This window comes from Xiphophorus maculatus, chromosome 11 (assembly GCF_002775205.1).
Source record: "Xiphophorus maculatus strain JP 163 A chromosome 11, X_maculatus-5.0-male, whole genome shotgun sequence".
In the NCBI taxonomy this organism is placed as follows: domain Eukaryota; kingdom Metazoa; phylum Chordata; class Actinopteri; order Cyprinodontiformes; family Poeciliidae; genus Xiphophorus; species Xiphophorus maculatus.
This window is the reverse complement of record NC_036453.1, coordinates 11,313,671-11,335,031: the sequence shown is the minus strand read 5'-3', so window position 1 is coordinate 11,335,031 and position 21,361 is coordinate 11,313,671. Positions and strand designations below refer to the sequence as shown.

The 21,361-nt window shown below is 40.0% G+C and overlaps 1 protein-coding gene across 1 annotated transcript in view; it reads right to left on the bottom strand.

Annotated features, from left to right (window-relative positions):
• Positions 1–16,343, bottom strand: part of gtf2ird1 (GTF2I repeat domain containing 1) — a 60,637-nt gene extending 44,294 nt beyond the window's left edge. The window contains exon 1 of the mRNA XM_014469252.2: positions 16,068–16,343. The gene's annotated coding sequence lies outside the window, so the exon portion shown is untranslated. The remainder of the gene's footprint in view (positions 1–16,067) is intronic.
• Between the last annotated feature and the right edge of the window lie 5,018 nt (positions 16,344–21,361).

The window sequence follows — 21,361 nt, the reverse complement described above, 5'->3', positions numbered from 1 at the left end:
AAGCCGGACCGTCGCTGGCAATACGGCTTATGAAGATCTAACTTCGCCGTTATGTGGCCGACTACCTAAAAGCGTTTCGGTAATCCCCTTCTGTCGGTCGCTACCAGCCGTTGGAGCAGGACGTATGGCGATCTTCATTGGCAGGAAACTAAACTCCGGCCCGACGTCGACTATCGGTCTCGTGTACGTGCTCTAGTCTACCGCGCAGTAGGAATCCTGACTTATTCTACCCTTTTCCTTACATTCTCTAAAGAGCTTTTGGGGGATTTACAGGCCCCTATTATTTAGCGATCCAACTTCGTCTCATTGCCCCCAGCATAAGATAAAAACACTCCAGGATTTCGAGAATTACATCCATGCATTCATCCGTAGTTGCATTAATTAATCAATTAGTTAAGCAGGATTCGTATATCCGTACAACTTAATCATATTACAGCAGATCACAGGCAGCCAGTCTGCCCCTCCAGGTCCAGTTATAACTCCCACATCTGCCTCCGTGCAAAGCATTCCTACAGCTTCCCTTCTTCAGTTCTTTCCTACATCCGCTGTCTGCTCGCTGGAAGCAACTTTCACGCTAAGCTTTAGCAACCTAGCACATCATCTAGTCTAGTCTGGTCATCTAGTCTAGTCGAACCCCGCTGTGAATTCCTTCTCAAGGGATTTCTAAGCTCCTCTAATCCTGATAGCTGGAAACCCATCTCATTCCCATCACTTGGGAATCTCATCACTGCACACCAATCCAGCGCCTTCGTCCCCTACATCAGAGCTCCACTCATGCGCTTTCCTCCTAGCCTTCTATGGATTTCTGATACGGAGTGAGTTCACGTCTGCATCTAAAGTATTCAATCTGTTAGAGACTATCTAACTCGATACTAAATTCTTCCCTGACCACTACAACCGCTGCCTGGTTCATCTGCCACCTCAGACTGATCTCAGCTGAGATCTTCCCCCTTGCCACTTCTCGGGCCATTCTTTTAGAATAGGCGTTGCCACATCGCCATCGTCAGGCGTCCCTTCAGCTTCTCTCCTTCAGCTCGGCCGCTGGTCATCCCCGGCCTTCTCATCCTATATCCTACCAAATCTTTCAGCTGTGCTCGAAGCTCCACGTGCAATGTCTGCAGGTGAGCATCTCTCCAAATTACGGTGACTAGGGCTCCACCACCAGTTAATAGCTACTAAATGGTGAAATACTTGACAATGTTCTTCTTTTGGTTTTAAATTCTGTTTTTTTTAAAAAAAGTCAAATTAGTTCCTTTTTCTTTTTCTGTACAAAAAAAAGTGCTGTAATTGTGCGTTAGGCCTGGAGTTGGCAAAAAAAAAAAATAAATAAAAAATATTAAAAATAAATTAAATTAATTGTTTACCAAAATCCCCAACAGTTACTGTAAAATATGCGTAGCTAAACATTTCGTATAAATTCATAGTTTTCTTTTTGTTCATTGGTCCCACAGTGACACTTAGTGGTTGATTTGTGCTTTATTTTGAAGAGCGGTAGATTTCTTCTTTGCGTATTTTGTGTTGGGTACTTCCTGTTTCGCTAACCACGCAGAGTCAGCGTTAGAGCCTGAAGAAAAAGAAAAGAAAATTTGTAAAATAGCGCTCTTGGAAAGCAGAATGAGGTAGGAATGTGCGCAATTGTGTTTTGTGAACATTTATGTTTATGTATACATTGTGTATCCTTTATTTATGGTACAGTTTTCACGGTGTCTGACAAGAAAGGTCAAGATTAAACTGCACCCGTTCGGAACTCCCTGCGTCTGGCTGTCCATTCCGAGAGGCCGCTACAGTCATAGACATAATATAAGGGTAGACGCCGCATTGGCCGCTCCGGCGCAGGAAATACGGCGGCCATCTTAGAGCGGTATACCCTCGTACTTTGCTGAACCAAAACAACAGAAGATGCCTCAGTTCTGCTCGGCTTATTCGTGTTTAAATCTACGAACTGTTGATGTCAGGGACCGGGGGATAACTTTTCACAAGTAAGAATGACATATTATTGTTAGTATGTTGTGAATGTAATATTACTGTACTGTATTTATGCCCACCAGCGAAATGACAGCAAATGTTAGCTATCGGTCTTCAGCCGGAGATTTGATGACAGGACTATGTTTCAAACAGGCCTACTCACAATTTCAGTAGCTTTGTTTAATTATCATTATCAACAAATTTTAATCAAATTTGGAGTTTTATGTTCTTTAAAATATGAAGATCAAAAATAGTGAGTGTAACGTTTTTCTGAATGCTCAGCTTAAGCAGGCAACAAGGCTCCTTAGTTTCAACCGTTGCAAATAACATGGACCTCATTCGGACAATGTTTTTGTGTACACACTCCCAGATATCACGTTTTTGTTTTAAAGGTTTCCAAAAGATAAAGAAAGGAGGAAGAGGTGGGAAATAGCTTTGAGGAGGGATGGATTCACTGCAAGTGATTCATCTGTACTATGCAGTGAGCATTTCAAAACGGAGGATTTTGACAAAACAGGTCAGATTGTCAGACTGAGAGCTGATGTGATACCATCACTTGGAGCTCCTGTTTAATTCCATCAGAGCGTCAGGTACTGTTGATGTCCTTTCAGTTAGAATAACTTCATAAAATATACTTCATGAATGTGTTCATATGTTATGTCGTATGATTAACACATGTATTGTATCCCTGTATTCCATTCAAGGTGGCTGGAATAACAACCCATCAGCATGCCAGTTCCAGGCCATCTTCCGCCGGCTGATGGTTCGGTGTGGGGTTACACCCAGTGAGACTGGCAATGTGGCAGCACAAGACAACACCGTGTCCCTGTCTGCTGTTGAAATGTCCTCTCCTGAATCTAATGAAGAGCATCCCTGTCATTTTGCTAGGATTTCAGCCATTCTGGACGACCACAGCTATCTTCCGACCAAGTTTGGTGGTCTGGTAGAAAATGCCTTGGTTTACATATCTGGATTTGTTGTGAGGCAGATTCTGCGTAAACTAACCTGTGACCCATGTCGAGTCAGTTTGATTCAAGATGCCACACCGTCTTCATTTGATGAGAACTACCATCTTCTCACTTTGAAAAATAATGGCGGGTTAGTGATTCCCTCACAAGGCGTAGTGAAGGTGGTGAGAGCTGCAGAGAGGGTGATTCGTGGTGCTTCACCAAACCATCCTCCTAAGCTGTCCGCCGTCACATACATAGTCCGTGAAGACATTGGAACAGAAGATGTTTTCCAGCTTGGGGAACACACTCAGGAGACACAATTTGGCATTGACAATCACCATTCTGACTTGCTGTCATTGGTTGTGTCTGTGTTTCTGAAGATAAGGATGCACCACATTGCAAAAGTCACATGTCTTGGTTTGCAGAAAGGCAACACCAGAAAAAAGCTCTGCAAAACTGTCCTATTTCAAGGCTATTAGATTGTGTAAAAATGTAATGAATATGTAAATATTGTTGTCACAACAGATAAGTATGTGTTTGTGTGTGTATGTATATATATATATATATATATATATACATATATATATATATGTGTGTGTGTATGTATAAGGCTATTAGATTGTGTAAAAATGTAATGAATATGTAAATACTGTCACAACAGATAAGTGTGTATGTGTGTATATATGAGATTATCGGAATATATACATAATGTGTGTGAATAAATTGCATCTTTGGTTGTATCTTGCAAAACATGTCATACTTTAAAACATTGTATTCCACCAAAATTATTTAAATATGCTAAACTATACGTTCCTATATATGCAATTTTAATAGCTGTATGCCTAAAATTTAATTATGTGACAATGTGATTATTATTCAGCGTGTTATGATCTATTAAATGCGCTGATCCTTTATTGTGCCTGCCAAATATATAAGGCTGAGTGGAGTGGTATACCGCTCCAAGATGGCCGCCCTAAATCTCGTCAGCTCCAATAGGCGAGAGCGGCCCGTGAGGCGTCTATCCATATATTATGTCTATGGCTACAGTCACCTCTAACATTTACTTCACACCTAGGGAAGCTAGCAGGGCCCAACAGGCCCTCAGCCCTGCCAGCTTGGCCTCGCAGTCCATCACGCTGCTTCGCCATCAGTCCCGCCAGCGTGCGGGCCCTATCGCCTATCAGTCTCGTCAGATTGCAGGCCCCAACCAACGTGGTGCGCCTATCAGTCATCCGACTGCAGGCCAGCCAGGCCTCGGCCCGGCTCCCTCTTTTGGGGGGAAGACTATCCCGACCTCGCCGAGCAGACCGCCTGCTCACGGCGATCCTCGGCTCACGATCTTCTGCCGGGTCCGAGCGCCAAAGAAATTGTACCATTAAATCTTTTTAACTGCTATTTTCTTCTCCGTGTGAGTCTCTCCAGATTGAAATGATAGCACTGAAAATTAGGATTCAAAAACTATTTGTTTGGTAACTGTTCGACTGTGACTGCATGGCACAGCATTCATAGTGCCACAAATATTGTTAGTGAAAAACATTAGCATTTGAAACAGGCTTCCTTCAGGGCACCACTTACTTAAAGAAAAGTGATTTATTTCACTAACCGTGTTTAATAATTTTTTGAATTTACTGATATTTAAACACAAAGAACATGATAAAAAAAATCATAAAATACTGTCAGTTTTGTATGGAAGCCCGTTTCTGCCACTCTGTTAAAAAAATAAAATAAATTATCTCATTTAATGAGATACTATCTCAAAATAATGAGATACCATCTCATTATTTTGAGATAGTAACTCATTTTAATGAGATAATTTATTTTATTTTTTTAACAGAGCAGCGGAAATGGGCTTCCATAATTAATAGATTACAAACCAGCGTTCTGAAAACTCCGTTCAGTCCCAAAATGAATAAACAGCTGTTTTATTATTTTCCCCGAGGTAAAGTCAGTGACATGGTATTCGTTCGTGTGTGGATGGAGAGATTACGTCTGTTCATAAACCGAAAGCACCAAGGACCACCTCTAAATTCATTGATGTTAAGTTCGAGTGCTAGCGCTGTTGCCTTCATTCGAATAGTGATTGTACTGACATTTCTACTTGCTGCTCTCTGTTCAACAACCCACTGTTCGAGTTTGTCCTCCAACTGTAGCCATCTCGCTTTGTTCCCTCAGAAACCGTTTAGTCTTCTTTACTTGGCGCAAGTCATCTTGTTGCTTCCTCCACTTCCGCACCATTCATTCGTTCATGTTAAATTCTCTCGCTGCTGCTCTATTCCCGTGTTCTACTGCATGACTGATTGCCTTGAGTTTAAACTGCTCGTAAGTGTGTCTTCTTCTTCTACGGGGGAATATTAAGTCTGCAGCTGCTTACCGTAGTTGTGAGACCTGTTGTGGCTCAATGTTGATCCATATATTAGGCGCACTGTCGGCTTTTGAGAAAATTGAAGGTTTTTTTTTTTAGGTGCGCCTTATAGTGCGGAAAATACGGTACACGTTTTTTTCTTTCTAAACGAGTCTGGTTCTTGTAGGCAAATAGCCTATTTTTTCTGGACTTTGCTTCCTCATTTTTCATTCAAGTTTCTTTGTTCAGGCCCACAATACAGTTAGCATAGCACACAGGGAGAATGTTTTGGAACTATTCCATTTGCACAACAGCAGGTGAAATTGATTGTCAATCAGTGTTGCTTCCTAAGTGGACAGTTTGATTTCACAGAAGTTTGATTTACTTGGAGTTATATTGTGTTGTTTAAGTGTTCCCTTCATTTTTTTGAGCAGTGTATATATATATATATATATATATATATATATATATATATATATATGTATAAATGTATGTATAAAGCCTCCCAGGAGGCTGGAGAATGTGAACTGGCTTTGCTGTTGCCTAGCAACATTGCATACATTAGATTATTCGACTGATGTAATCTGATGATGTCACAGTGTTATGTCATAAGGGACATCATATCCTTGAATATCCTGCATCTGAATCAAACTTGCAGATCTCAAGCAGCAGGACGGACGTTGATTTTTCCATATTGGATTTAACTTTGCATTTTTTCGTAGCTTTTCTGATCGATCAGTTGGACAGTCAAAATGTCTGCTACTGATTCATTAACAGAGCACCAAATTAAACGAATGACCAGAGATGAATTGGTCATCGTGCTTGTGGATTGGTTGCAAAGATTAAAAGAGAGATCTGCGATACTTATTAAGGAGAACACACTACAGGAGGACTTGGAAAAAGCTAATGAAAAAATTGAGCTTCTAAATGACAACATTGATTCACTCAACAAAGAGCTAAACACATCTCTCAAGAAAAACAATGACCTGGAAAATCAGGTGATCCCAAAGTTAAAACAAGAGATAGAGAACCAGAGATCCCACAGGAATCAATTGTGGTCTGAGGTAATAAGCTACCAAGGTAAAGTCAAAGAGCTTCAAACCTCTTTGAAAAACCTTGAGAGGGAATCAAAACTGCAAATTGAGAAGACATTGGATGAAAAAAAACAAGCGATGTTGCAAATTGCAGCATTCACAGTCAAGGGTGAAAAGCATGAAAGTGAAGTGGAGAAACTTCAGCGCGAATTGTCCAGAAAGAAAAACGACATTGGCATGAAGAACATTGAAATTTTGAAAGAGAAAGAAAAGTCCAAAGTTCTTGAGGCCACAATAAAAGCTCTGGAAAAGAAGCTAATGGAGGCAGAGAAGGAAAATAAAAATCTTGTAAAAAATCTTTCAAAAACTCCAAAGGAGGAAGCTATAGAGAAAACTAAGATAGCGTTTGAAGTACTGATGGATAACCAGGCGTTAGTCAAGGAAAAGCAGAAAAGCAGGGCATTACAAGAATGTCTGACAAGAAAAGATCGCCAGCTGCATAAACTCCTGGAGGAGCAAGGTAAGTGCCCCCCCAGGTTCCCACATCTAAAGAGAGAGGCTGATGTGGTGAAAAAAAGTTTTGAACCCAAAGCATCTGATTTTAGAGAGCAGAAGAGACCACATACATCTTTTAATTTACAGACAGAGGCACAAGCCAAAAACAGGCCAAAGGATCAAGATCACATTAAAGAAGAAACCAGCCAAGAGTTTAAGGCCAGGAAAGTGTCCACCAGTGAGAGGAGAGAATACAAGGATTTGAAGGAATCCACAAATAGCGAAATGGCTAGGGCAAAAGATAATATCGCTGTGGTACGACCTAAAATCGAAAGCAAAGCTAACGACATAACTAAACGACGAATTGAATATCTACCATTTATTAATTCATCAACCCACCAGCCACCCAAAACAAAACCGGTTCATAATCAAAGAACTTTGCGCCCGAGTGAAGGCAAGTTATTGCCAGATTTTAAAGACCTCCTGACAACACCAGGAAAGATAAAGCTGCTAAAGCCAACACCCCCTCAACAAAGGAAGCCTGAAATGCCACAATTTACACCAGCAGGCAGGAAACTCAGGGAAAACACAGGTGAGAAAAAATAGCAAAAATGGTCGCCTAAAGAAGTGATTAGTTTAATTGGTCTTTTTCAAATTTACCTTTGTCTCTCATTCACTTACTGTTGGAGAAACTCTTTAAATGGACACAGTCTTTAAACTCAATACATGGGTTTTCTCCGGGTGCTCCGGTTTTTCCTACCTTTGGGGAAAAAAGTGATTAGGCTAATTGGTGTCTTTTTAATTTACCTTGGTTTCTCGCTCACTGACTGTTAGTGATACAAAGAATATGAACTTATTAACTTATGCGATCTGAAGCGGAAGAAGATGGATGGATGGACAGTTCGTAAACGCCTCTTGTATTAACTAATAATGTCTGCTTAGACTTATTTATTCTTGCAGTTTGGTCATAACCATAATTTTCTTTTAATCTAATCAACTTTAGATTAACTCATTAATTAATAACTTGCATCCCTACCTGTACTGAACATTGTGTTTCTTTCTACCATACACTCTATAAATGGGATTCATAGGTTTTCTCCGGGTACTCCGGTTTCCCTACCATTTGGGAGGAAAAACTCGAATGGTAGCCTAAAGAAGTGATTAGGCTAATTGGTGTCTTTTAAATTTACCTTTGTCTCTCACTCACTGACTGTTGGAGACATGCTTAAAATCAGGGTTCCCCAAAGTCGGTCCTCGAGGGCCGGCATCCTGCATGTTTTAGTTCTCTCCCTGGTGGTACCAACAACCTTTACAGCAAGTCAATGTTCTTCTTTGGCCTCTAACGAGCCATCATTTGATCCAGGTGCGTTAAACCAGTGTTAAATGGACACACTCCTTAAACTCAATGGATAGGTTTTCTCCGGGTGCTCCGGTTTTTCCTGCCTTTGGGGAAAAAAGTGATTAGGTTAATTTTTCTCTTAATTTTACCTCTGTGTCTCACTCACTGACTGTTAGAGATACAAAGAATATGAACTTATCTAGAAGCGAAGCTGAAAGCGGAAGCAGCAAAACAGCAGTTTTGCCCACCTGTCAGGCATGGCGAATATTTTTTGACTTGACGCTTTAAAGCTGAAGCTGAATGTAGAAACAAAACTGAAGCTACAGGATTTCTTCAACTCCTTTAGTCAGTTTATTTTCGAACTACTTGTTGGATATTTTTCTGTTCCAGACGACTCAGAAAGTCTTGGATGTTTTATTATTTTTTTTAGCTTGAAGAACTACAAAAAATGAATTTCTTATTATTTGTTGCAATCAGTTCCCTTTAATATTATTTTTAATTTTGCAAAACAGTCAATTTCTACAAAAACTGTCTAAAGTTATATAATGAGAAAACAAATAATTTGTTGCAGCTTTAAAGAGATACCAGCTGATTTGTTGTCTGTAAACTAGAGGTGGGCAACATGAAATTTTATTGTGATATTTTGTACTATCTTGGAGCCTTGGCGAAAATTCAAACTGGGAGACTCGACCAGCTTCACCACATCATCTAATCACTACGCCCGACCGCAGCCAATCCGGACCGGAGCTTCACGCCGCTCCAGCCAATCATCGTCCAAAGACACCTTCAAAAGTCCAAGCTACCCTGGGGTCTTCCTGCTCGTCAGCCGTGCTTCGAACCTACGTGAACGCTTCTCCTACCTCTCCGACATTCAGTCAACAAATTTCAGCTGCCTTCCGTCCGCCCAGATCCAGGGAGTATCCCTCACCGACCGGCTGCGCTCCTGTCGACTCCCCGCTACTCCTCACCAATCTAACCGCCCTCATCACGCCTTCCTTCGGCCTCCATCGGCGACGACGAGCCGGAATTTTCCGTCCTCCCCTCGTTGACGTCGCAGTCCTCCGCTATCTGCCCGGTTCCCCGCTCCGGCTCACCATAGGCTGCTGCGGCTCATTGGCGCTATCCCCCGCAGCAAGCGCTAGTCGTCTCCACGATCCGCCGTGGCTGCACCGACGCACGTCGGCTCTTCCTGCTCGTCCCACCATGGACTCGATCCGTTGCCCGATCGTCTCTCCCAGTTCACCTCCGAGAGAACGTCGCATCAGACCGCTGCGCTCACCTCCACCTATCTCGGCTCGCAGCTGGCTTGTCAGCCTCATCAACCCGCAGCTTCATTTGCGCCCATCGGGCGTCGTCTAGGTAAGACGTACCTGCTCCTGACTTGTTCATTCTCCCTTCGCTTTACGTCTCTGTCAGCGTACCAGCGCCTTTAACTCACGTTTACCACGCCTCCTATAGCCGGTCAGTCTTGGCATTTCCAGGGTCGCGACTAGCTCGTTCCGTTAGTTCCCCGCTCAGGCCGCCGTAGCCCTCTCTTCCCTCTGTTGCTAAGATCGCTCCAAATTCTGTCAGTAGTTCCGGTTTGCATTTCAGCTCATTCTGGCCTCCGCCCCAGCTGCCGCTGGTCTCCTAATCGCAGCACCATTTTCTTAAAGCTTTTCATGACTAGTAGAGGGGATCCGCCTAAAGTTCCATATAAAACGCACCTGAAAACAAACGGAGTTAAGGGCAATCTTTTATTTACAATTCCTCTTTTCTGGTTAAAAAAAAAAAAAAAAGAAAAAAAAAGCCGTGCTGCCCACCCAACTGCCCCTTCTGCTGGCCTCGCAGTCCATCACGCTGCTTCGCCATCAGTCCCGCCAGCGTGCGGGCCCTATCGCCTATCAGTCTTGTCAGATTGCAGGCCCCAACCAACGTGGTGCGCCTATCAGTCATACGACTGCAGGCCAGCCAGGCCTCGGCCCGGCTCCCTCTTTTGGGGGGAAGACTATCCCGACCTCGCCGAGCAGACCGCCTGCTCACGGCGATCCTCGGCTCACGGTCTTCTGCCGGGTCCGAGCGCCAAAGAAATTGTACCATTAAATCTTTTTAACTGCTATTTTCTTCTCCGTGTGAGTCTCTCCAAATAATGAGATGGTATCTCATTATTTTGAGATAGTAACTCATTTTAATGAGATGATTTATTTTATTTTTTTAACAGAGCAGCGGAAATGGGCTTCCATAATTAATAGATTACAAACCAGCGTTCTGAAAACTCCGTTCAGTCCCAAAATGAATAAACAGCTGTCTCAACCAGCTTCACCACATCATCTAATCACTACGCCCGACCGCAGCCAATCCGGACCGGAGCTTCACACCGCTCCAGCCTTACCTTTGTCTCTCACTCACTTACTGAGTGAGAGTACTCAGTAAGTGAGTGAGGAGGATTTGCATTCATGGGTTTTTGACAGCAGAAATTACATACAATTATAGAATCTCTAGAGCAGGTTTCACATCTGAAAAGGGCTCCACTCCTATACCAATGTATGCATATGAAAATATATGCGTCATCAGGAAGGAAAATATGAGAGGTTCAGATGTGGCTGTGAATTTTAAATGTTCAAAAAAACCCAACAGATTTAAATCAACAGCCTCCATCGGACTGCGCCTCCATTTGCATCGCACAGTAACTCACATTGGTGCTTTAACACATTCAGTTCCCTCTTGATTCAGAATGCAAACCATTACCCAACTTGCACGAGGAAATAAAGAAATTTGAGTTACACCTGACAGAAAATGAGAATATTACAAATGAACTTGTCAAGAATCATAGCTCTGCCAGTGAGATGGTGGTCCTGCCCATTAAGGGGCTTCTTGACAGGTTTAAAAGAGCTGCGTGGGGTGGAATACCGACGTGACAGATTGGGATTCAGAACGACCAAGCATGGAGAAGCACTGTGTATTTTTGAGCAGTTCCAGTGGAATCAAGAGATTTGCCTTTTCCTTAATGTCACGGGACAAAGATTAACAAAGATGTGAAAACTGTATCTGTCTACAAAAAGTAAGGGTGTTTTCACACTGAACTGTCAAACGAACCAAACACTTAGTTCGTTTGACCAAGTGTTTGGTCAAACATTTGGCATTGATTGGTTCAATGCCTCACCTGTGGATGGGCTGCACCAAGAACCACAGAAGGAAACAAAAAGAAAACCTCTGAAGAAGACACTGAGTGCAACTTCCTTCCTTGCAAAATATAAACAAAAATGGAGTGGCGTCAAATTTTAGCGGTTGGAGGATTTCTGTTTTATCTTCGGCAAAAAACGATGAGCCATTTCTCCCGCTAAAGCTGGACACGTGCGTTTGTATTGGCTGTATTTACCCAGAATACCCTGCGCTCTAATCCGCTTCTTGCTATTGGACTGATCTCTGGTCTTGTTGGCGTTCACATGTGCAGTCAAACTGCATCAGTGTTCACTTCAATCCTAAAGACTTTCCCAGAATTGATCACAAACAATGGCGAGACATGGAGTGAAGAAAATCATAAATCAACATCTCCATCCTTAAAGAGGAAGTTTTTAGTTGTGCCCACATTTCACAGAGGGTTTTAGTATATTTACATTCCACACAATCCCATCCACTGAGTCTGACATAAACACATTTACTCTGAAGCCGTGTTCAGCTAAGCTATATTGGTCCGTTGAGAATACACTGTGCATGCTGACGTAAATCTGTCATCATCTCCAAATCAAGTGCAGCTTGAATGGGCCAACACAATCCTCAGAGATATTCAGGAAGAAAACATCTGAAAATGGGCCAAATAGTTGTATTTCTTTTACAAAGTGAGGAAACAAAAGCAGAACTATATTTTAATTTACTTCTACTACCTTTTAGACAGGGTGTGGTTGGACAGCTAAAATCTTGCTTTTCATAACAAACAGCATAATCCCTATGTTTGTGCTCCAGGTCTGGCATCCGCCTTTTGTCTTGTGTCGTATTATGTTTAATCTCTGCAAATCTAAGCAGGACGACCTAAAAAAAGAAGCTGTTGTCACATGAACAGCCGACCTTCAAAATTGATTTATCGTTCAACATAAGATGGTGCAAAAAGGCATCTTAAAAATAGACAGCTGAAAGTGAAAATGCTGCTTTAAAAACTAGGTATCCATTTAAAGAAAACACTACATTTTCAAAATGATGATGTTAAAGATCATCTGAAAATACATGCAGCAAAGAGCGGCCTGTCATCAAGATGACTATAGCTGAGCGGTCAGATCCATTTGTTTGCTTTTTAGCAGCTGTGCTCTTTCAGACACAGGATAGTTGATAATAGATTTCTTTTTATGCTACAAGTCCTTTCAAAACGCTGTGTGGTAGAAAACCAACAACAGAAACATCCATCCTACTGTAAAACATAGTGGTGGAAGGGTCATGCTTAGTCAGTAGAGACAGAAGCTAGTCATGGGAAGATGGATTATCTACAGTCGTCAGGTTTTCTTTTATTTGTGTATCTATCTATCTATCTATCTATCTATCTATCTATCTATCTATCTATCTATCTATCTATCTATCTATCTATCTATCTATCTATCTATCTATCTATCTATCTATCTATCTATCTATCTATCTATCTATCTATCTATCTATCTATCTATCTATCTATCTATCTATCTATCTATCTACAGTACAGACCAAAGGTTTGGACACACCTTTTAATTCAATGAGTTTCCTTTATTTTCATGACATTGTAGATTCACACTGAAGGCATCAAAACTATGAATAACACATGTGGAAATATGAACTAAACAAAAAAGTGTAAAACAACTGAAAATACCCCTTATATTCTAGTTTCTTCAAAGCAGCAACCTTTTGCTGTGATTACAGCTTTGCACACACTCTGCATTTTCTTGATGAGCTTCAAGAGGTCGTCACCTGAAATGGTTTTCACTTCATAGGTCAACCTGTCCTGTCAGGTTAATAAGTGGGATTTCTTGCCTTATAAATAGTCATGAAAATAAAGAAAACCCATTGAATTAGAAGGTGTGTCCAAACTTTTGGCCTGTACTGTGTGTATATATATATATAGAGAGAGAGAGAGATGGATGGATGGATATCTATCTATATAGATAGATAGACAGACAGATCGATAAATCTCAACATTTGACGGACACTTTTGCAAGGTCCTGTGTTTGAAGTTTGAATGTGGCTATCACAGCGGATGGTTCTTTGGCTGCATTTTGCAGGGATGCAGCCTAATGGCACCATGGAGAAACTGTCACCTTGTAACGAGACAGTATTAACCTCAAAATAGAGAAAAACAGAGAGCTGTGGTCTGTACGGTAAAAGATCTCTCTTGGTTCTCAGAAAGTGATTGCTAATAATCTGCACATCCTGAGAGTGTGACCTCCACTCCACAGGGGGCAGCTGCTGGCAGGACAGGTAATCTATCACAGAGTTAGTCCTATCTGGTGAGTCCATCACCATCAGAGATATAAGAGAACCACACGCTTGACTTTGAGATAGCTCTTCTGCATTTTCAGATCAAGTCACATTTCCATTCCTGGTTAGCATTGTTGGTGCTAGCCAGCATTGTTAACCATTGTTAACCATCAATGGTTAACTCTTTGGGTAATCCCACAGTTCAAAAACAGGACATGTCTTTCTAAGGGTGCATTCCACTGCAGCCCTCTTTAGTCCGCTTTAATTGAACTCTAGTTCATTTGCCTAGAAAGTCCAGTTCGTTTGGGGAAGTGTGAATGTGTAAGGGAACACTGATGTGGACCAAAACAGTGAAATCTTGTCTGTCCTCAAATCTGCCCTTTGAAGTAGGTACCAACCCCCCCATCATTATCAAATGTAGGACTATAGTAACATACATGAGGTCAATAAATTCAATTGGATTGCTTCATTTGTGTAAGAAGGGTCTGATTTTAGTCATGTTCAGAATGCTCAATAAGGCAAACTGAAACAATAACTACACATTTTTTGAGTAGCAGCAGTTGTTCCACTTCAACAGCAAAAGTACTCCATGCAAGCGAAGCACTAGAGTTTATTTGACAGGAGCAGCAGGAACTCAAGGAAATAAATTGTGATCTGAGTAATATGCGGCCAGCAGCAAGACTTATGTCTATCAACTACCCAGCATGGTCTCTGGAGGAGTTGTGGGCTGGAAAAATGATGGACAAAAATGTTTTGGAAAAAAAACAAAAACATAACCACAGAACTTTAGAAATGGATTCAATAAATAACATTGAACTTTTTTTTACTTGACTTCTCACAGTTAAAGCGAGAAAACAAGTCTTCAGTCCTGTAAGCTGTTGTTACAACCTTAACATGAGCAAACTGCATATGGAAAAGAAAACATAATGAAGTGTTAAAGCTTCCTGACAAAGTTCATAGGTGTAAAAAAGTAAGGAGATCAGCTATCAATGTTTTCATTCCAAATATGTTCTTTTTTTTAATACTGGACCAATTTCCTGTCTAAAAGTTAGTTTTCACTAGTTCGCACAAGTACTACTTCTCAAATATTTTAAAACTGGGAATGCACAACATATTTTCATTAACCTATTAGTATCTGTAAAAACAAATGTTAGTATCTTTCATTTATTTTCATTTTGTAATGAACGCTTAACACTGGAACTGGAAGATGTTCTAAATATCCAAAATACGATAACCGAAAACAATATAAAACAGAAATAAAAACCATGCAAAAGTAAAATTATAAATAAAATGGATGTCTCCATAAACAGAAAGTCCCTTCAAATATAAATCATTAGAATGGAAGTTATCAAGCTTTTATGTAATGTGATTAATGGATTATTGTGACAAGCCCCTGATAATATTATGACTCAGGGGTAATAAAAAGATTGCAGAAATATGAATATGGAATATTATGTCATTTTACAATGGAAAAAACATGCAGGACCTCTTTTGTTCAGGAATATTTTAAACTGAAAATGTGAGCCTGGAAAAGTGAAATGCAAAAAAATGTATGAATTTTGTTTACAGACGTTTACTGTAGCTTTAGCGCTAGCTGCGCCCTGCTCACACTGCAGGTCAAAATGTCAACTGGAAATAACATATTCCTTCTGTATAACCTCATCTGTCAGCATGTGTATCACCAAAGCAAACAAGAAGGAGTTTAGAGTGGATCCATGATCCAGCCCCACCTCCTCCTTGAACACCTACAGGACACCTCACTGCTGCCTTACTGCTCTCTATGCTGCAACACTAATATACTTATCTGACACTCTAGACCTCCTCACACGTCTTCCGTCTGTCGTTTACATGTGTTCTTAGGTTATATTTAAATAAATCAATATACAAAGATGAGTTTAGCCGAAGTAAAACAGAAAAAAAGTCTGAAATTTCAAACCCTGTCAGAAGTCTGTCTTGAGCTGGAAAACAATGCACTCAAGTTTTAAGTTTTTAGGACTTTTTAAACAAGCTGTAACCGATGACAGCGCTATATTACACAGTAAGGTGTTGCTAACGGTGCAACACGGTCGTTATTAAAGTGTTAGTAACACTTCAACCGCGTCGCTTTCGGTTTAAAATGCGCAACCTCCCGTCCAGCCAGCTGGCTTTGTTGTTAGCTGGGTAACCTTCGTGTCAGCGATAGCCAGAATAATTCACAGGCAGACAGGGGCTGCTTGCGCGTTTTAAAAACAGAGTCTAGCCATTTACTCAAAAAGAAATACCTGAAAACTCATTATAAAGTCTTCAAACTTAGTCTCAGTGACCGTTTTGGGTCGTTTAACGGTCAAAAACAGACGCTAAGCTAACTAACCAGCTAGCTCCAAGTCGTTAGCTCGCTTGCTAACGCTAGCCTTTCATCTCCTCCCCCAGTCCAGAAATTAGGTTATAATCCGTGCATTTTCACCGCGCTGTCACTACAAAAACCACGCTATATTAAATTAATCAATCAACACGTTCAGAATTATGAAAAGAGAGTAGTAAAATCCCACCTTAATTAGTGGTTAAATAGCCTTGTTGCTGCTGTCAATCCCGGTTTATTCCCCCGTTTTAATCCATCAGAAACAGCCGCAATTCCCATCCAACAATGTCCGCTAAAACACCGTAATCCGCATCACTCTCCAGACAACGGCTTCGACTCCTGCAGCCGAGTGTTTTTCTGTCTTATTTTCTGAGTTTGTTTCTTGTTTATGCCCCTTAACAGAGCAGGGTGTCCCTTTCCCCTTTTTCTTTGTTCTGTAATCCAGTAAAATTGAAACTCATTCGTCTCCTGCTAATCCCAGCCCAGCTCAACAGCAGCATCCATTGGCTGCGATTTACATACAGGATTAACGGGTCAACCTCTGGACACAAGCAAGGGAGCATAGGGAACAAATATTCACTCATGCAAAGATGTATTTATTTTAAAATCATGTCATCCAGTTCATAAACTCTGTTCTGCTTTAGGAAATCCCTGATCAGACAGGGGCGGCCCCAGCTCGGGGGCCCCAAAAGATAACTCACAATGTGGATTTTCATTTGTGCTACAATTTCAGGTGTGTTTTTTTTTAAAGGGACAACAAAAGTTAAATCTTAAACGAGAGGTTTTTTTTTAGTAAAATTAAAATATCCTAATTCTTGGCAGGCTTTTAGTCAGAATTATCTTGGGCCTGTTTCTGGAGGTTTTCATAATTACATTTTCTGATCTAATTAATGACAACAACAACAAAAGAGTATTTATTTGTTTATTTATTTATTTATAGAAAAATATTAAATTAAGAATTATTTCTATAGGAAAAAAAGACAAATAAGCAGACAGAGTTGATTCCTTTTTCAAACACCTGGATTTTCCATTTTTTCTCTAATCCTTCCATCAGGAATTTATGGTTAGGTTTTTATTATACGTTCCCTACTATAAAAGTAAAGAGTAACATATATAACACTTTTTAAAGTAATTCTTTTCATGCATTGTTCTTCACAACAGACGAAAAAGCACATTTTTGTCTTTGTTTACTCAAAGGTGCTGCATCTTTTCTGCTCTCTACCTGCTACTATTGCGGTTTGCAGTAGCAGCACATTTCCTTGTGATCTGCAGTAGTTTTTGAGAAATGTGAGCTGCACGTTTAATATAAAGATGAATTCTGAAAGTACTGACAATTGGTCAAGATCGATGCCTCCCATAAATTTCGAATTCAACTCATCCATAGCACGTTTTTGCACTATTCCATAAATTTTTTCAGGTTTGTTGTTTCACACTTTTCTCCAGTTATTATTTGATCACTGTTATCTGACTCATTAATTCTGTACTCATTAATCCATTATTATCTTCTTCCCACTCCTACTCCAAGTCATTTTACCTCAGTTATTATCATCGGTTGTCATATTCTAATCTAAATATTTATGATAGTTTACAAATTTTGCACTCTGAAAGTTAAATTATTTACAATACTGCATTTATAAAATATGCATTAACTGTTTACAATAGGCTAGAACTCTTGTGTTGTAATGAAAATAAATGTATTTTTGAACATTCAAAATATGAGCACATCTTAATGACAATTTCTCCTCCATGATAAGTTTTGAATCCTGGAAGGCCTCCTCGTCCCACTAATCTATTTCTAACAACTATTTGAAATGAATCAGGATGGAGTTACTATGAATTTTAGAGCTGTTGTTTCCATATTTAATACATTACAGTCAAATCCAAACCCCTCACTATAGAGCGCTTCCAAAACATATTTTTTAAAAATGTTTTCTTCTAAAAAGTTAGAAACACCCTTTTTGAAGATTGGATGTCAAAATCCCATTGCAGATTGAAAGTACGTACTAACAATAATACACAACATGCAAGTCTTAGACAAGAGTGACACAAAATGAAAAGAGGGGCCCAGGATGACTAAATATCCCTCTGCATTGATTGCGTAATGGGATAGCAGTGGAGTTTTAAAATTATTTTTAGGATTAGCATCTGTTCTAAGTGGTTTCGATGAACACAATCTGGCTTTTAATGTACAGTAAAGTTAATGGAAAGAAATAGAAATTGTTGATCCACAATAAAATTTACCACTGTGGTTTTACCCATCAACAAAGTACAAACTTTACTCATAATAAACCTTATTTTATTCTTCACATACTGTTTTGGGATGTTTGCCTGGCCTGCTGCTTGTTTCTTTGGTCAAAACATAAGCTGTTTAAATGTTGCTAATTTGCCCTCAAATTTTTAAAACTAGGACACAGATAAGAGCTGACATTTTGCCAAGGCCAACAAATAAAAGTGATACCAGGAGGCTTGAAATGCTTCCAGGAAATGAAATGAAAAATAAACACCCTCTTACTGGGTGCTTTAACTTTACCAGCAGGAAAATACATTTGGAGAAAATATTAATAAACTCAGATTTGGATTAAAGATCTGCAGCACAAGCTCAGTTTCATAGGAAGTGTTTTGCTGTGGCGGTGGAAGGAATAAATGACTGTGATTTCTGTGAATATTGTTTCAGTAGCTCAAGATCAGCAAAAAACAGATTGAACTGTGTAAGTAATAACCCAGAGCTCAAAAACAAGCACACAAAACTGACAGACTCTCAGCCACATTGTTAATATTTAATGACTGAATCCCCAAAACCGTTGCAGCAATAAACCAAAGGGTCCAAGCGGAGGAGGCCAAATACAAATACATCCAGTTGCGTTTATGCAAGGCAGCATAAATACAACTTTATGCTGCCTTGCATGATGTGTTCCATGTCTCCAGCAAACCCACAAAACAAACTTCTGCTTCAGATGAGACATGGATAAATCAATTTCTGGAAGACTGTACAGCAGAAGCACAAAACCAGAGCCTCGTGTTGTTAATCAGAGGCTGGGTGAGTTTCAGCATCCCACATTTGTTCGTTTGAGTTTCAACTTGTGTGACAGCCATTCAGGGGTCAGTAAAGCACTATTAATACAGCAAAAGAATGGGCTCATGTTGGCTGCCATTTTTAACAAAACATCATGAATTACCAAATGGATGAGATGTTGATAGAGTCCACAGTAAATGAAGTATAACTGCAATAATTTGTGTTTTTGAAGGACGGCTATTTTCTGTAGGTTTTCCAGGATAATAATCATCCACCTTCTGTCCAAGCTAGGGATGCAAGTTATCGATTGAGGAGTTAAACTAAAGCTAATTGTTCTTATCGATCAATTAACAATTACTTGATAAGCGGGCACTTTCTTAAAAACCCGAGTTTTGTCTTGTAACAAAAAAGAACCGCATAATCTTTAAATCTCACACCAGACACCGTCTGGGCCTCCTTCTCATGTCTGGGCCGTTTCTTTTTCCTGTAACGGAATACTGCGCCATCTTTAATTCAGTTTCAAGAACGGCCAGCGGCGCCCTCTTCTGGATGGCGGCCACACTGCAACATTGAAATAAGGCTCAAGTGGACGTTATTAGTTAAGTGGGTGGAACTAATCATCATCTAATAAACCATTAATCGACAATTAATGGTTTATTAGACTTATGACAATTAATCATAAGTCTTGCTGGGATTTGCATCCCAAATCCCAGCAATTTTGATTTTAAGGACAAACTCAAAAGCATCCTTTAGCAACAACCTGAAAATAGTATAACAAAGGAAGATATAGTGTAGTTATTCAACACTGTTTTTTTTTTTATCATATCAATGCTGCAGAGGTACATAGCTGTGAAAAAGTATTCCCAAAGTTAGACATTTTTTCAGTTTTTGCTTTTTCGGTCACACCAAAATATTTTTGAGTTTAAAATCCACTCAACAGATGCGGGTCTCCCGCATCTGTTGAAGTATATTTTTTTCTTTTTATTTCCAATGGAGGACAAAGAAAACGACAAGATTTTAGTAGTTTATAATTTAATTTATAAACTACTAAATTATGGTATGGACGGTATGGCGGCAATTTGCAAATCCCCTCTAAAAACATTTACAACTGCTTATTTTAATAGTTTAGACACCAAATATACTTTAATGTATATCAATACACACAATGAAAGCCGCCGTAGCACTACAGCAGGATCCAACATCAAATGATTTCCTTATCTCAGTTCTCGGTGGTATAGGCAATCAGTGCCAAGAAAAATGAATGGTGCTCCTGGATTGGCTGCTCTGCAAGCGGCAGCTGAAAGCAAGTCTAGTAGCATTGTGCTGAGGTATTTCAGCTCCCAGAGTTTCAATTTCTGTTAAATATTTTAGACATGCTCTACAAAAAACTTGAGAACAGGCAAATATTTCGAAAAATAATTTTCAGTTACGTTCCATAGTAAAGCTGTGAATATTAAACTGCGAATAGGCAGCGGCAAGTCTTTGAAAATCAGTTTTCAAATGATGACATGGGAAAATACCTGTCCAAACCAACCTGGCCTCCATGAAAATGTAACTGGTGCCTAATAACTGATTGTACCACCCTTGGTTGATACAACTGCCACACTGTTGGCCCTTTATTGTTTAAAGTTAGAAACCATGGGCAGTTGTAGAGCATCGACAACTAAGGTCTTGGCACATCATCTAAATTAAAAAGTCTAGACTTTTACTATCCCACTCCAAATGTTTTATGAGACCTTCAGAGGTGGAGTTGCTGGTGTACTTTGGATCCTTGTATGGGTAACACATGCCTGGACATTTTCCTTCAGGATTTTCTTTTAGGGAGCAAAACTTACGCAGTTAATCAATTACCGTTGGCTGTCTAGTTTGATGGTTCCAGACCATCAAACTACTTCCACCACCAAGTTAGCATAATCTTCTTTTTCTGAAATATTGCATCAATAAGGTGTAAAACAGCACACACTTTCAAAAATTCCACGTACTGTATGTCAGCTTTGTGGACAAAAGGCCTGGTACACCTGAGGTTATCTCCGTCTGATATTAAAATTAGTTTGATGGTCTGAAACATACAAATGTGACAAAAGAAGGAAAGCCAGAATACTTTTTCACAATCCTAAATGCATTTCAGTCAAGTTGTAGTTTCTCTTAACTTTGTACAGCCACTGACAAAAAGAGCTAGGTAACCACAGAGAGTGGTGGGAAATTAACCATTGGAAAGTTCATGTGTGACCATAATGCAATGATTACAATATCTGACCACATGGATAACCAAGTTGGCAGCACAAGCTCATGGATGTGAGTGGGTCAAATTTGAGAAATAATTTGATACAAATCAGTCATACAGTCATTGCTATCGCTCCAGCTCATGTAGCTGGACCTTTAAGATCCAGAAAATCCTCACTGGATCTGAAGCCGAGAAGAAACATGGAAGAACCTGGCTCCTTGTGGCTTCCCAGACCATAATACCAAGA